Raw genomic sequence first — 17832 nt, 5'->3', positions numbered from 1 at the left:
AAGTTGTTTGGCAAGGCAGCTCTGCTGTCAAAAGAAAGTGACAGACACAAACAGGGCTATTGAACACAGAGGGGCCAAAAAGGCTCCCCATCTTTTACCTCTGACTTAGATGGTATCTTGTCCCACCTTGGTGGGAGGCTGACATCACAATCTGACACAACGGGTCAGTCAGGGGAGGGGGAGGTTCAGGAAATTTTTCTACTTTTTTTTTTCGATAGAAAAAAAATTCTCACACCAAAAATATGAATCCCCTGAAGTCCTTATTACATTAGTTCAAGTGAAGATTATTTACCCAACTCTATCTTTTGTTGAAGATTGTTCTGTCGGGAGATTATGATTTGTACAAACTCCCCAGTCCATCTTGGGATATTATTGTTGTCTTTGAATACTTTGCACAATGCCCAGTGAGAAGAACCCAGGGAAAGTTTCTCAGAGCATCCTTCCAAGCAAAGTCTTTAAGCAATTGGAGCATCTCCATGCTCACACTGCCAGGTGAGCCCAAGGCAGATGGGCTCATTGGTTATTATGAGTCCAGGTTGTCTTAGTTAGAGTTTTTATTGCTATCATGAATATCATGAAACACCATTGCTTGGCTGGAGAGATGGCTCAGTGGTTGAGAACACTGGCTGCTCTTCCAGAGGACCCAGGTTCAATTCCTAGCACCCATATGGAGGTTCACAACTGAACCAACACCCTAACACAGATGCACGGACATACAGGCAAAACACCAAGGCACATAAAATAAATTCAAATTTTTTATTTAAAAAATAAAATAAAAACAAAACACCGTGGCCAAAAAGTAAACTGGGGAGGAAAGGGTTTATTCGGCTTACTCATCCACATCACCTTTTTCATGGTCAAAGGGAGTCAGGACAGGAACTCAAGCAGGGCAGGATGCTGGAGGCAGGAGCTGATGCAGAGCCCATGGGGGTGGAGGGGCTTGTGCTTGTCATGGCTTGTTCAGCTGCTTTCTTATAGAACCCAGAACCATCTGCTCAGGAGTAGCACCACCCACAAAGGGCTGGGCCCTCAATCAATTACCCATTGATTGATTAAGAAAACACTCTGCAGACTTGCCTACAGTCTGATCTTATGGAGGGAGGCATTTTCTCAATTGAAGTTCCCTCCTTTCAGATGACTATAGCTTGTGTCAAGTTGACATAAAACTAGCCAGGACAGGATTCATTTTGTAAACAGAGACAGTGATCCAAAGTGGCTCTTTCTAAGCCATTGCCAGCTCATGCTGGTTTCCACCCACCCAAGACAAATCACATAAACAACCATGAATTTCACAAGACAGAACTCTGAGTTGTTGGTCTTCCTATTTTATAGATCTTAGCAATGTACTTATTTTATAAAAATTATGGTGGCAATCAATAGTGCCATCTTTGGTTTTTTTCTATTTTATTTGTCTTTGTCTTTACTTGATTTAAAAGAGGAAAACAACTTGGTAATTGTTAATTTTCTTAATTCCAGCCATTGGAGAAATTTTATTGGCTCAGAAAATTTAAAGAAGTCTGATTTCTACTGTACTATCTCATTCTATAGCAAATAATAGGTTTCTCTGCAGTCTGATTTTTTATTTGTGTGTGTGTGCGTGTGTGTGTGTATACATGTGTACACATATATTTCTGTTGTTGTCTTGAATGCGTTAAGTACACATTTATGGCCGTTTTGAGAGGTGGCTGACATAGACGAGAGAATGAATGAGCAGTAGATGCACACACAGGAGGCAAAGGACATCCCCTTTGTTATGTGACCTCTTGCTCCACTCGGGCCAAATGCTCATCTTGCCAGAACCCTGCATGTTGTCTCCTCTATGCCTCATTTGTAATGTATGTCTCATTTTCTTTAATCCTTTCAGTAGACTTCAGAGGTATGGATGCGGTGCTCCTCACCCTCATTCTAAGCTTAGAGAATTTAAATGATTTGTCTAAGGCAGAACACTTACAGGGGAGAGGTTCCAATTTGAACACAGCTACAAGACTACTTTTGCCTTTGAGTCTCATTCTTTTCCTCTACCCCATCACTGACTTATAAATTTCTGAGGTTTGAACACGTTATTTCATGGAGATGCTTTGTCTGTTTTGCTAATAAATATGGAGGGTCGGGTTATTACATTGGCTTTCATAAGTCTTCCATATTGTCAGTAATCCTGGCTTACTGTTAGCATCCATAGAAACAGGGTTTCCGTGACCAGTACATGGTGAAGAGATTTGTTACGGATAACCAGCCTCCTTTTGACCATTTTTTTATTGCATAATAATTCTTATTGTGCAACAGCTTTATGGTGGGAGCTTGTTTCATGACTCAGTAATTTCCTCTGACTTTAAGCTGAGCTAGAGATACTCAGCCCTCTTCTCATTTATCTGTTACTAAATATACCCTGTGGGATGAAGTTCTGTGTTCAGGGAATGTGGGTCGGCTTAGAGAAAAAGTAAAGAAGTGAGCACTTACTGAGAGCCACAAATTCACAGATTGATTCCACCAAGGTGTCGGGGGCCAGTCTCGACAAAAACACCTCTTGCCAGGGTAGGGGCATGGAGATTTAGAAACATTAGTAAAGAATATGAAGACTCATGTAAAAACAATAAAACAGAAAACATAGAATGGTACCGGGAGGGAGTTCCAGTGAATACTGAAATCCCCACATTTAATTTTCCATACACTTTTATACCTCAATACCACAGGGGGAAGAAGACAACGGACCCCTTTAACATGAAACAAAGAGCAACCAGAACAGTTGCTTTCAAACTTTGAGACATCAAGTCATTAGCATTCTGTTGTTTAGGCAGTGTGAACTACACTGTGGACTCTCATTTAAACTCAGCAACCCCATGAAGATGATGCTTTAAAAGTCATCCCAAATCCTATGTGTGGCTGTTGTAACAGTGAAACCTGAGGCTCCTTGAGAAGCTGACACCAACCACACTTGGTTGGTCTTATTTTTTCCCAAGCCCCTATTGTTATACCCTTTAATAAACTCCAGTTCTGCATCATACTCCATCATCCCAAAACTACTTTCTGCAGCGAAACCTAGACTCCATCTTTAACTGGTTGGAGGAGTCTAACAAAGACTGTCTCATGTTGTAGAGGCCCGTCTAATCCCCATGGTTATTGAAACTATAAATTCCTGCATGCAGAAGGCTTGGCTACTTCTATCCCCCTTTTATTTATGGCAACATGGTTTCCATATTGCAGAGTGGGTCCTAAATCAAATCATGTGTTTGCTGTCTTCTCCCAAAAGCTTTGTGCCTCTGTTACACTAGTGTATCTAGCAAGCAGTTAGTTTAGTAGACTAAAGGGTTGTGGCTGGGTTCATGTTTATGTTTCTCTCTCGGTAGCATGCAAAGTAACTTCCTGAACCAAAGACACTACCATGTAGGGTCAAAGACTCCATGTAGGTACCAGCCCAACTTCTCTAATCTCAATGAATTATAAAGGTGTTAGGGAGAGCAACCTATAGTCTTGGCAACAGCCTGGGTTGTTTAGGGGTTCCCATGGGACCCCTTTGGCCAACAACTCAATTAGGTGTAACCCAATGAGTGATGTTCAGTTAGGGCTCTGTCTCCCCCATTATCTGACAATTTCATTTAGACTCCCTTCATATGTGTGTATATTTTATGAGACTTGTCCTGCATTGATTCCCTCCCTCATTCCCCTTCTCCCCTCCCCACTTGGCCCTCCTGTTTCAGTTCCTTACTGCCCTCCATCCATCACCGTCTATCTATTCTGTTTCCCTTTCTTAGGGAGATCTAGCTTGTCCTTCCCTAGTCCCTTACTCTATATCTACCTCTGTGGTTCTATGGATTATAGCTTGGTTATCATTGACTTAACAGCTAATATTCCCATATAAGCCAGTACATGCCATATTTTTCTTTCTGAGTCTGAGTTACCTCACTCTGTGATTTTTCCTAGTTCCATCCACTTACCTTCAAATTTTTTTTTTTTTTTTTTTTTTTTTTTTTTTTTGGTTTTTCGAGACAGGGTTTCTCTGTAGCTTTGGAGCCTTTCCTGGAACTCCCTTTGTAGACCAGGCTGGCCTCGAACTTACAGAGATCCGCCTGCCTCTGCCTCCCGAGTGCTGGGATTAAAGGCGTGCGCCACCACCGCCCGGCTCCTGCAAATTTTTTTTAATGGCTGAGTAATAGTCCATTGGGTAAAGGTACCACATTTTCTTTATCCATTCATCTTCTGAGGGCCATCTAGGTTGCTTCCAATTTCTGGCTACTATGAATAGAGCAGTAATGAACATGGTTGCCATGGACTAATCCTTTTTGTACACTGTGAGTATGTATTATACTCATTAGTTTAATAAAGAGCTGACTGGCCAGTAGATAGTTAGGAAGAGTTAGGTGGGAGAGCCAGAATGAGAGAATGCTGGGAAGAAGGAGGGCAGAGATGCCAACCAGACATAGAGGGAGGCAGGAGATGAATATACCATGTTTTAAAAAGATACCACCAAATGGTCAGGTGTAGATATGAAATATGGGTCTGCTTAAATTGTAAGAGCTAGTTAGTAACAAGCCTGAACTATTGATCAAGTATTTATAATTAACAATAAGACTTTGTGTGGTTATTTGGGAGCTGGCTGACACAACAGAAAACCCCATCAACACATGATTGAGCAACTGTCTCTGTGGTAGGATGAAGTGTCCTTTGGGTATATGCCCAAGACTGGTATAGTTGGATCTTGAGGTAGATGGGTTCCCATCTTCCTGAGGATCAACCATACTGATTTCCATGGTAGCTGTACAAATTTGCACTCCCACCAGCAATGGATGAGTGTTCTACATCCCTGACAGCTTGAGCTGTCATTTATTTTACTGGTCTTAGCCATTCTGATGGGTGTAAGATGAAATTTCAAAGTGGTTTTGATTTGCATTTCCCTAATGAACAAGGATGCTGGACACTTCTTTAAGTGTTCCTTAGCTATTTGAGTTTTTTCTTTTGAGACTCCTGTTTAGATCTGTACTCCATTTTTAAATTGGGTAATCAGTTGTCTTGATATCTAGCTTTATGAGTTCTTTATTTATCTTGGATATTAGCCCGCTGTGCAGACATTTTTGAGATTCATGATCTGGATGCCTGTGCTATTGGTGTTCTGTTCAGAAAGTCTTTTCCTGTGCAAATGATCCCAGGTTTAGTGTATCTGGCTTTATGTTGAGAACTTTGATCCATTTCGATTGGAGTTTTTTGCAGGATGATAAGTATGGATCTATTTAGATTCTTCTACATGCAGCTTGGCTACTTCTTAGGTTTGAGGTTACCATGGACTGCATGAAACTCTGTCTCAAAAACTTCCTTCAATTAAAAACTATTGTTTACATTTAGACCTTTTGGGTATAGGGGCCATAATTTGAGTCAGCAATTTAATTTCAGGTTTGTTTTTGTTTGTTTTGTTTTTTGTTTTTGTGGATTTTTTGCATGAACTATGTTTGAAATTTTTATGATTCTTTACTTACAAACTTGCAATGGCCATGATTTTCATATAAAATTTCCTCTATTTATATAGTTATAATTTCTATTTTAATTTCCTCTTTTTGTTGCTCTGTTTGTTTGTGCACCAATCTATCCCTTATCCTTTCTCTATATTTGTAATAAATATTGATATTGAGTGGAACAATTCATTTAGTTAAGAGCTGGGAGAGTCAGATTTCTATCTACTTGTAAGCTAACAAGTCAGCCTGTACTATATCATGGCAAAGACAAGAGGCCAAGGGGTCAGACACAAAGGACTTTATTGGTCACAGCACAACAGGTAGGATGCTTTACGTTCGGGTTGGTCACTCTTGTTCTCAAGTCTCCTGTGTGCCTTGGAATGGCTGAGGTTAAGGTGAAGCTGCACTTTTCTTAGGGAACTCAAGCTTAGGAGACCCCAAGAGACCCAGCAAGCCTGCTTATCCTTCACCGCAGAGGGAGACAGTTTTTTATTATCTTAGACATGGAAGCAGTCTGTTCAGTTCCTGGGGGGTGGTGTTACCTCTTGTTTTCTGGACAGATATCCTTGAAAAGATAAACTGTGAAAGACAGCCATCAGTGCAGCTGCTCAGCAGACGGGCAGAAGGCTAAAGCCCAGATGTCCAGCTCCAAACACTTACTTGTTCGGCTCTTATCCATGTGCTTCTAGTTTTTTACCCACTCTCTCTCTTTTTCTTCCTTCTGAATTTTAAGATGACTTTGTATAATTAATGGGGTAGGATTATGTTACTAATTATTAATTGTAATTTATGTTTCTGTGCGCTTGAACATACATTTTTATTTTGAAGATATAAATAGTATCATATAATTAATAATTAGATGAAGGCTTGAGAGATGGCTCAGCAGTTAAGAGCACTTACCCAGATCTGTTTTCCAGTGCCCACATGATGGTTCCCATCCATCCATAATTCCAGCTCCAGGGAATCTAACATCCTATTCTGATCTCATTCTGACCTCATGTGGCCGCTGCATACATATGGAACACTTACATACACGCAGGCAAAGCATAAAAGCTTTAAGTTAATTAATTACAATTAATAACTAGGATTGTAGATGTGCAAAGCAATTATCTTGAAAACTAAACAAACCGATACTAACAGCAAAGCAAGGAAGTCCTCGGGACCTGACAGGAGCGCACACAGAACCACTTGGCAGTGTGTTTCTGCAACGCAAGGCACAAGAGATGTCCACAGTGAGAGAAAACTTACACACACCGGAAAACAGCTCACACCACACAACGAAGTGGAGGAACAGTGCATGAGAAGACACCAGTGTGTAAGAAGGAATAGAAAAAAGAACGTGGTGGAGGACACACGGCACCCGTGGGAACCCTACGCATGGGATGCAGCACAGCGGGAAAGAAAGGGAAGATTTAGAAAAAGAGGAAAAGGAATTTTCAGAAAAAGATTTTTAAAATTGTCCCAGAGAGCAGAGCATGTCTGTCAAGGATTGTCTTGATTGCCAATAAATACCGAGTGGCCCCACCTACTGAGTGTGGGTGGCGGTGTTCTCTGGAGATAGTCTGAGCTGCATGAGGGAGCAAGTTAAGCCCACACCTGAGAGCCAAGCAGCAAGAGCCTTCCTTTGTGGTTACTTTTTCTTTGATTTTTCTCTTTTTCTTTTTTTTAATTGTTGTTTCATTTTGAGAAAGTCTCTCTCTCTCTCTGATCCTCTCTCCATCTCTGTCTCTGTCTCTCTCACATTCCATAGCTTTCTGTCTGGCCTGGAACTCACTAGGAACTCACCAGGCAGGCCTTGAACTCACAGAGATTCATCCACCTCTGCCTCCTGAGTGCTGGGATTAAAGACATGTACTCCCATGTCCAGGCTCCTCCATGGTTTCTGCTTCATAGATCCTGTTGAACTCCTGCCCTGACTTCCCTCAGTGATGGACCATGAACTATAAGCTGAAATAAACCCTTTGCTCACCTAAGTGATATCTGGTTAGAGTGGTAATCATAACAGCAGAGATGAAACCAGAACATCATGAAACCTGAAACTCCAAAGAAAGGTTAAAACAAGAGAAAAAAGACAGACAGAGAGAGAGAGAGAGAGAGAGAGAGAGAGAGAGAGAGAATTGAGAATTAGGAAAATAAAGCTAATACTGAGGAAATGTGAGAAAGCCTCCTGAGAGGAAGAAATGGAGACCAGCATCTGACACGGCTGCAGGGAAACTGCACAGGTCCAAAGGTAGAGCAGGCTAGAAACCGTCAGGCTTGAGCGCATGACCCAGCCTCGCTTATACAAATTCAGAAATAGACAAAAACGACTTTGCCAGAACAGTTGCTGCCTCTAGCAAACAAGGGAGGTTCCAAGTGGGAGGAGGCAGAAGGTATGCCAGGAATGTTCCCCCATCACAGACTTACCAGAAAGCTGTCCTGAGAGTTTACGCTCCTTCAATAACATATCCCAAGGTACTTTTAAGAAAGGAAATGTGTGTGTGTGTATATATATACACTTGTATGTGTATATATATATATATATATATATATATATATATATATATATATATTTGAAAGAAGTAGTCATTGGGAAGGACGGGATTAGCAACTTGTTTTTTGGTCAGAAACAAACAGCTCTGAGTAAAATCAAATAGCAATGTCACAGTACCAGGAAAAATAGGCATCAAGTCAGCAGGCTTTCTCAGCTGAGTAGAATGAATGAATGCAGGTGGCTGAAGACATTTTCAGACCACGATGAAAACAACCTCTCAAGTAAGTGCTCCAGTTAGTGTGTGTTGTTGTCTCCGGGGCAACAGCTAGACTGTCGGGCTGCACAGCATTCACTTCTGAAAACAGTGATTGGGGGCACTTTAAAAATCAAGTAGATTATCATGCAGGCACACACAGAGACATGCGAAGATACAGGGCAATGTTATTGTCTGTGCGGCTGCTGCTTGAAATAGCACAAGTGAGAAAGAACCTCAGCACTTGCTGGTAAGGGAATTTATTTGAGCTATGACACAAAGTGGCCATGTTTCTGTAGGAGGTGGAGCTTTTCACCATTACCAACTGCAGAAGCTCAGTGCATTGTAGCAGTGAACATGGATTGCTCCATCAGTTCATCCCAGGGAAGGAGCCAGTAAATAAGCAGGGGCACGAAACAGGATTTCACAACTGCATTGTAAAACAAGGCACAGTGGAGAGCAGTGGGGAATGACTTCTACCGTTTATGCAAAACCAAATCTAGACAAAAGAATTCATCACCTAATTGCTACATATTTTGAAGCTGATGAAGATGGCCCCACTAATGCATGGGCCGTGGATAAGGGTAAAGGCATTTTGCTGTATGCCTTCTGTATCCTTTGACTTGTATGCCATTTGAATATATTGCAAAAGATAAACATTAAAACGAGACAAGTGTTGTTTAGGTGGAGGCTGGAGATACTAACTTTGCGATGATTATGCAAGAATAGATGTTAAGATTAAAAGAGGTTTTGGACTGATATCCCAATCCGTAGAGTGTTTGCCTTGCAAACATAAAGACCTGAGTTTGATGGTCGAAAACCCATGTAAAAAAATGGTCTATGCCTGTAACTCCAGCAGAGAATGTGTGGGCAGAAACAGACAGACCCTTGAGGCTCAATAGCTAGTCAGCCTAGCTTACCTGACAAACTCTGTGGAGGCCCAAAGAGGCCAAAGCTCAGAGAGTCTGGGACTTGTTTTTAGTTCACGATTATTGTGTTTTTAACTCAAACAAAAGTCTCACTTAGTTGTAAATCAGAGCTCTGCTCTCTCAAGGTTATTGTCCACAGGTACGGCTAGTTGGGAAGTAGTTGGTTTCTACCTAAAACAAAAGTCTAAGGAGCCAACTAGATTCTAGTTCTCGTTATGGAAATAACTTGGGATTCCACCCAGGAGTGTTTGGTGTAGGGCAGGAGTCAAGGGCATGAGCAGTGAAGTACCCAATTACTTTCAATTTGTATGTTAATGTAGTCCTTTGTTCTACTCCTACTTTTTGAAGTCAGAGGTGTATTAAGCTGTGGGAAAATTAAACACGGGCGAATTTTCAGTACTCACTGAAAATTCCCTCCCCATATTATCCTATGTGTTTCTGTGTTTTATTATTTTTGTTCACGTCTTTGTATTCTTTACTATATTTCTAAATTCCCACGCCTCCTCTCTGGAAGAAAGGTAATCTTGTCAAGGCTGGCCCCCAACAAAACTCCAAAAACAAGCTGAATGCCCCCTGACAGCTGAGATTGTACTCTGGTTTCTACAAACCTGCTCACACATGTGTGCAATTGCATGCACACACATAATCCTGCACAAACACTCACAGAGACAAAAGACTTAACACGTAACTACTAAAAGAATTGAACTTCCATATGTGATTAAAATGGTGCAGGAAACTAAGATGGGTAAAAAATTTCTCTTGAGCATCTATCTGGATATCTATCTGTGTGTGTGTGTGTATACATATGTATGTATGTATATGTACATATATAATTATGCTTTGAATGTGGTGTGTCCCCTGCAGGTGTTTGAATACCTGGGTCCAAGCTGGCAGCACTGTTTTTGGAAGTCTATGGCCTGAGGGGGTTTCTAGAATCAGGCCTTGAAGGTGACAGGCCAGCCCTGAGTCTGGCCCAGTTTTTGTTTGTTTGTTTGTTTGTTTGTTTGTTTGCTGATCTGATGCCACGTGAATAAGCTATAACCACAAGTTCCTGTCATCAAGCAAGTGTCCCTCCTGCTGCCAAGTCCTCCCCATCATGATGGACCATGGCCTCTTTGAGTCACAGTAACCCTTTTGTCTCGTAAATGGCTTAACTAATTGATAGACATATTAAAAACATGTCTATTTTGTGAACTATATTTCTATGTAATTTGTTCCCTTTTCTACTACATTGTTAATTTAATTTTCTGTATTATTTATTTTTTTGTATATGAATGCATTTCCTGCATGCATGTCTGAGCACCATGTGCATGCCTGGTGTCCATAGAACCTAGAGGAGGGCATCAAAGACCTGGAACTAGTTGCAAACTGTTATGCGGGTGCTAGGAGCAAACGCAGGACTCCGGAAAGGACTATCACTGCTCTTAACTACCAAGTCATCTCTTTATCCTCATAGTGTTATTTTTTAAATCATTATATATAGGAGATCATTTTCATATTAGGGTGATTAGTCTTTGCCCATGACACAAGTTCCAAATACTTTTCTCTAGTTTGCTGCAGAACACTTCATATAAAATAGGCAAAATTTCCAATTATTTTTGTTATAATGTGAGACCTTTTCAACACCTAGACTATATGATAATTACAACATACTTTCTCCTAGTGCTTTCTGGAGGACCTATAAGAATATAATTTTCCCATGCAAACTTTTATGTGTTCAGGGATAATAATAATGGGCATGTCCATATGCCAGCCAGCAAGCCTAATGTGAGTTCTACAAGTATTGTATTTCCACAGAAAATCCAATTTCTCTTAAATCATTGATTAGTATCCTATCTAATCAAAGCAATTTGAAAATGTCCTTAATGATGATTTTGAAAACACAATTTTATCCCACATCCGATTACAGAGGAGGACACTGGTGTTTTGAGATGTCTAGAAATGTGTCTGGTATCACACATTTTAGTTGTGGAATCACAACCAAAATCCAGACAGTCTGGATGTAGCACCTTCAACCCTGGCTACAGGTGTGGTTAATACAACCTACAATAGTCAGGGTTCTCTAGAGTAACAGAACTTATAGGATCTCTATATATGGAAAGGAGGTTTATTAGAATACGTCCTACAGACTGGGGTCCAGCTAATCCAACAATGGCTACCTGTGAATAGAAGGTTCAAGAATCCAGCAGCTGTTCAGTCATGAGACTGGAAGTCTCAGCTACTCTTAGTATATGCTGGAATCCCGAAGAAGTAGACTCTAAAGCCAACGAAGGAATGGACTTGCTAGCAAGACAAGGGCAAGCAGGCAAAGAGCAAAAGCTTCCTTCTCCCACGTCCTTATACTGGATGCCAGTAAAAGGCAGAGACATGTGGCTCTCTGAATTTAAGGCTGGCTAGGTCTACACAGTGAGTTCCGTGACAGCCAGAGCTACATAAAGAGACCTTGTCTTAAACCGTATCTGCACCACTCAAAAGAAGTTGCATAATTTTCAGTGGAATGATTTGATATAAGTAAATATCATGAAGTGATAACCACAACCAAGTTAGTTTGACATCTATCAGGTTACATCATTACCATTCTTGAAATGAGGTAATAAAAAAAAAATACAAGGTCTATTTTTCTTAGTAATGTTCAATTTTATAAAAATCCAAGGTTGTTAACTGTAGCCTCCATGAAAGTTTATACCTTTGATTATCTTCATAATTCCCTCACAACTAACTTTTTATGTAAGTTTGATATTTTTCCATACGGGTGCTGTCATGTATATATATATTTTTTGTCAGCATCTGGTTGGTATCACTTAGCATAATGGCCTCTCTAGGCTCATCTGTGCTCTCACATATGGTGTGATTTCCTTCATTTTAAAGCTGAATAGAGCTTCACAGTATTTACCAGTCTGTCTCAGTTTCTTTGTCCACTCACCTGTCTTTGGATGCTTCTGCTGCCTCTATATCTTGACTTTAATTTCTTTACTCTTAAGTCCTTAAGCACATGAGACAATGCTCTTTGACTGGGTTCCATCCTCCATCCTGCCTTGGCTGTCATGAACTTGTTGCAATAAACATGGGTGCAAGCATGGGCAGGGGTGGTGCATGCCTTTAATCTCAGCATTTGGGAGGCAGAGGCAAGTGGCAGAGTTCGAGGCTCGCTTGATCTACAGGGCAAGTTCCAGGACAGCCAGGACTACACAGAGAAACCCTGTTCTGAAAAACCTAAAGCAAACAAACATTGGGGTGCAGATACCTGTTCCAGATACTGATTTCCCTTCCTTCAGCTATGCACCTAGAAGCAGCATTGCTGGGTCACAAGGTTATTCTCTGTTTGGAGAGACATTCGTACGGTACCGTTTTTTATCATGGCAGTGCTGACATTCCCACCCTCAACGAATCAGATTCCCTTCTCTCCTTGCCCTCATCAATCCTTTTTGTGGTCCTTTTATCATCATCATCATATCATCATCATCATCATCATCATTGGATTTGTTTTCATTTTAATTTTGTGTTTGTGTTTGTCATGTATGTGGGTAACCTCTGAGGCCTGAAGTGGCGGATCTTCTGCAACTGTAGTTACAGGTAGTTGTGAGCCACCTGACATGTGTGCTGAGATTTGAACTTAGGTCCTTCTGTGCTGTGGGACAATGGTCTGTACCCTGTCACTTGTATTTTAAATAAATGCTGATCGGCCTGTAGCCAGGCAGGAAGTATAGGCGGGGCAACCAGGCAGGAAGTAGAGATGGGATAATGAGAATTCTGGGAAGGCAGAAATTTCAGTCTGCAGTCGTCACCCAGACACAGAGCAAGGAAGATGTGACTGCCTCGCTGAAAAAGGTACCAAGGCACGTGGCTAACACAGACAAGAATTATGGGCTAATATAAGTTTTAAGAGTTAATAAGAAGCCTGAGATACCTGGCTTTATAATTATAATTAATGTAGACTTCTGTGTGATTTCTTTGGGACTTAATGACTGTGGGAACTGGGCAGGACAAAAACCCCAGCCAACACTTCTAGAAGAGAAATATGCTTTTCTTAACTGCTGTGCTAATTTTTTTTACAGCCCCTTAATATTGTTTTTATTTTAAATGTATGTATGTTTTGTCTGCATATGTGTCTGGGTACCACATTCATGCTTGATGCCTGAACAGGCCAGAAGAGGGATTGATTATCTGGAAGTAGAGTTACAGACAGTTGTGAGATGCTATGTAATGCTGATAATCAAACCTGGGTCCTCAGGAGGAACAGTCAGTGCTCTTGACCACTGACCCATCTCTCTAGTTCCTTTCTTGTCTGATAATCACTATTCTAACAGGTGCCAGGGATATCTGTAGTTTTGTTTTGCATTTCCCTGATGATGTATGAGTCTGAACACATGCTCTGCCTCCATGTTTATGTCTTTGAAAATATATCTACTCACAGTCAGAATCAAAACCTGAATTCTTTGATTTTCCCTCTTTATTGAGTTATATAAGTCCCTTATATTTTGGCAATTAATCCCTTTGTAAATACAAATTTACTAGAATTAGAAATATTATTAACTTTTTTAAAGATTACAATACTGGAGCAACAACACCTCATCCCACCCCCTCCCCGAAATGCTGTACCCACCAAGATATACGCTGTGAAATGGTTTATGGACGGGGTTTGTCCATTGGTCTAATGACACTGATACTTAATGCTAGACAGTCTACCAAGTGTTTCCACCAAATCTCTCTCGCCAGCTGTCTTTGTTTCTCTTCCTGTTTCTGTGATAAAATCCTCCAACAAAAGCAACTTCAAGAAGAAAGAACTCACTCTGACTCACAGCTAAGGGTACAGTTCATCATGGTGAGGAGATCAAGGCAGCAGGAGCTCAAAACAGCTGGTCATGCTTCACCCACAATCTAGAGCAGAGGGAGATGGGTTCACGCTGTGGCTCAGCTTCCCTTCTCCATTTTACAGTGGTTCCAGGATCCCAGCCAGGAGCATGGTACCACCTACAGTAGACCTGTCTTCCTACCTCAATGCAACAAAGATCATCCTCCACAAACATGCCTATAGGCCCACCTCCCAGCTAGCTTAAATTTTATTTATTTATTATTTATGTGTATGGGTGTTCAACCAGCGTGTATGTCTGTGCACCATGTGCCAGAAGAGAGCATTGGATCCCTGAACTTGAGTTATAGACAGGTGTGAGCTGCGACATGGGTGCTGGGAATTGAACCCAGGTCCTCTGGAAGAGCAGCCAGTGCTCTAACCACTGAGTCAATGCTCCAGCCTTTCCAGATGATTCTAGAGCTCACCAAGTTGACAATGGAGATGAATCATCATATCATCCTTGTACCTATGAGATATAGACAAAAATAAAAAGGGAAAGTTGACTTACATACATTATTCATTGTGGCATTATTATATTAGTAAAAGATGGGAAGCAACTGGAATGGGTCTTTGACTCTGGAAAGCTGCTGCAGAACAGGTTTACTGTAGTTTTACTGTGTGCTGCCCTTTGTGAGCCAATGCATAATATTAGAGCACCCTCATCCCTTTGTATATTTCACACTCAGATAGTGTCATATCTCATAGTTTTCATTACTGGGACAACCAAGATTTGTCCCAAATAAAATGGAAATATTGTCCATGAGTTCAGCAAAGCAAATCAGATTCATCTACAAGATCAGTATACTCAACACATGTATGCCCACACACACACACACACACACACACACACACACACACACACACGTGCGTACTCTTAAGTGCCAAAGTGACACAACCCATCTTTACTTAAATCTCTTGGTGCCCTAATAACAAAAACTGAGGTTACAGCTGTGGATTTCACAGCAAAGAGCAAACCCTCTGAAGGAAGAGTTCACCTTTCCTGACTCTGGCTCCACCACTCAAGACAAGCCTTTGCCAAATCTTTCTGTTGGATTTTTATATCTTGTTAATACATTTCTTTTGCTGGTCCTTAAGACAGCAAACACATTTAATTTGGTTCTAGAACACTTATGTAATCAACCAGTTAAAAGGAATCACTAAGAACCTAGGGGGATGTCGGGCCTGGAGAGACAGCTTAGAGCAACTAACTGGGTTGGATTTCCAGTTGACAACATCTGTGTCTCCAGTTCCAGGGAGAACCCATTGCCCGCTTCTGGCCTCCACAGGCAATGCACAGATAATATGTGCAGGTAAAAACCCCATACACAAAAAATAAAAGTGGATAAAGCTTAAAACAAACAAACAAAACAAGAGAAAGAAACAGCATGGGGATGGCAAATCATCTTCTTTGAAGACCTGAAACCCAGGGGAGATTTTAAATGCACGCATCAAGGTAGATGTCAATTATTAAGCCTGTATGAGACAGTCCACTGGCTCCTTCGGCTCCTTCTGTAGCAAGTTACCTTCCATCAATTTACATGCAATAGAAGTCTGTCTGTTTTATCCATGTTGTGGCTAGAGCACTGGACATGTTGATTCATTTATGTGTGTGTGGTATTTGTATGCATGCATGCGTGTGTATAGGTACATATGTACATGTGTGCCCTTAGAAACCAGAGGTTAATTATCAGTCTTCTTCCTTAATCACTCTCTACTTTATTTTGGAGAACAGGTCTCACCAATTGGATGAACTAGCTGGCCTCTGAGCTCCCACCAACACTGGGATTACAGAAACAGGGCCATGCCTGACTTTTATTTGGGTGCTGGGATTTGAACTTAGGTCCTCGTACTTGGACAGCAAATATTTTACCCACTGAGATATCTGCCCTGCTTGTCATTCTTTCTTTTTAACAGAATTCTGTTGGCATTTACCTAGTCACCTTTTTAAAATGTTTATCATTATCATTGCGTGTTTGCATGAGTTATTTGAACACACAAGCCATGGCCTGTGAATAAGAGGTCAGAGGACAACTTTGTACCGTCAGTTCTCTCCTTCCACCTTTATATGGGTTTTGGTGGACCAAGTTTAGGTTTTTAGGCTTGTGTGGTAAGTACTTTTACACACCGAGCCATTACATTGGCCCAAGCTTGTAACTCTAAAAACAACTAGAAATGGTATGAGCCTCTCTTACCCTCTAGCCCTGTATCCCCATCGAGCATTTGTTGTGGAATAACCCTTCTGTACTCAGTGAATAGATATTACTCTCATTGGTTAATAAAGAAGCTGATTGGCTGGTAGCCAGGCAGGAAGTATAGACAGGACAGTCAGAAACAGAGGACTCTGGGAAGAAGAAGGCAGAGAGAGAGATGCCAGCCAGCTGCCATGGAAGTAGGGCTTGTAGAAAATGAGGTAACAAGCCATGAGCCACATGGCAAAGCATAAAGAGAAATGTGGGTTAATTTAAATGTAAGAGTTAGTTAGTAACAAGATTGAGCTATTGGACGAGCATTTATAATTTATATTCAGCCTCAAGTTGGTTATTTGGGACTGGATGGTCAGGATAGGAAACATCCATTTACAAGCATTCTTGCCAGAACGTCAAATCATCTGTTGGTGCTGGCTCCCAGGAAACACAGCACACGAGAAACAAGCTAAGCACACCATGAGCAAGCAGCGAATGAAATCCAAACAGTAGGTTCGAAACAACAAGTTACAAGAAAACAATATAAGAAGGATGAAGAATTTCTTTGCTGAATGAGCTTCAGGAGACCCACAATCAGCTGCCGCGAGTGGACAGTGCCCACACCCTGACTCAGCAGGAAGACAAACAGGGAAGTCCCACACTGGGTCATTTCGCTGATATTAAATGTTAGTTTGAGTTCCTATTGCTGTGAAGAGACACCATGAACACAGCAACTCATAAAGGAAAACATTTCATTGGGGCTGGCTTACAGTTCAGAGGTTTAATTCGTTATTGTCTTGGCGGGAGACATGGTGGTGTGTGGGCAGACATGGTGCTGAAGAAGGAGCCGAGAGTTCTACATCTTGGTCCTCAGGCAAAAGAAGAAAACTGGGGGGCGGGGGGCATAGGTTGAATTTGTGAGACTCCAAAGCCCACCCCCACAGTAGCACACTTCCTCCAACAAGGCCACACCTACTCCACAAGGTCATACCTCCTAATAGTGCCACTTCCTGTGGTCAAACATTCAAACACATGAGTCTATAGGGGGCATACCTATTCACCACAAGAAGACTACAAGGTGTGGCAATGGTTTTGTGAACTCGCGCACACACATGTGTATGTGTGTGTGTGTGTTTGTGTAGTGTGTGTGTGTGTACGCACAGAAGTCCTGACTCTTCAGGCACACATTAAAGTATTTGGAGGAACAATGACAGGTCTAGGATTTGCTTCTGAAACAGTCTGTGGTAAAATAGGGAACAAGGTAACAGCAGAGGTTACAAGACTGGCCATGAACTGAGATATGCCTATTGCCAGGGACGGATGCTATTATTTTAGTTTTTAATTCTCCATAGTATAAATATATCATGTACATTCTTAGAAAAAGAAAAGACAGGTGGGGCTGAGACACTCAAGTCACTGATGGTTCTGGTCAGGGTCTGTGCATAGAATAAGTGGGAGGGGAAGGGCAGTGAGGGGAGCTGCATGGAGAAAATGAATTCATGGCCAGGATATGCTCGTTTCAGTTTGACGTCTGGTGGAAAGTCCAAGTAAGAAAGTGCTGACACCAATATCAGGACTTGGTAGAGGAGTTTGGAACCCTTGAGCAACTATAGCCAGGAGCATCCAGAGGCTTTCAGAGGACAGAGAGCAGTGAAGAGTCAGAAAGGGAAACAGAGGAAGCCACTGGAGCCCTGAGCCCAC

Source organism: Chionomys nivalis, chromosome 6, assembly GCF_950005125.1.
Source record: "Chionomys nivalis chromosome 6, mChiNiv1.1, whole genome shotgun sequence".
In the NCBI taxonomy this organism is placed as follows: Eukaryota; Metazoa; Chordata; class Mammalia; order Rodentia; family Cricetidae; genus Chionomys; species Chionomys nivalis.
The sequence above is the reverse complement of the archived record's forward strand: the minus strand, read 5'-3'. Positions refer to the sequence as shown.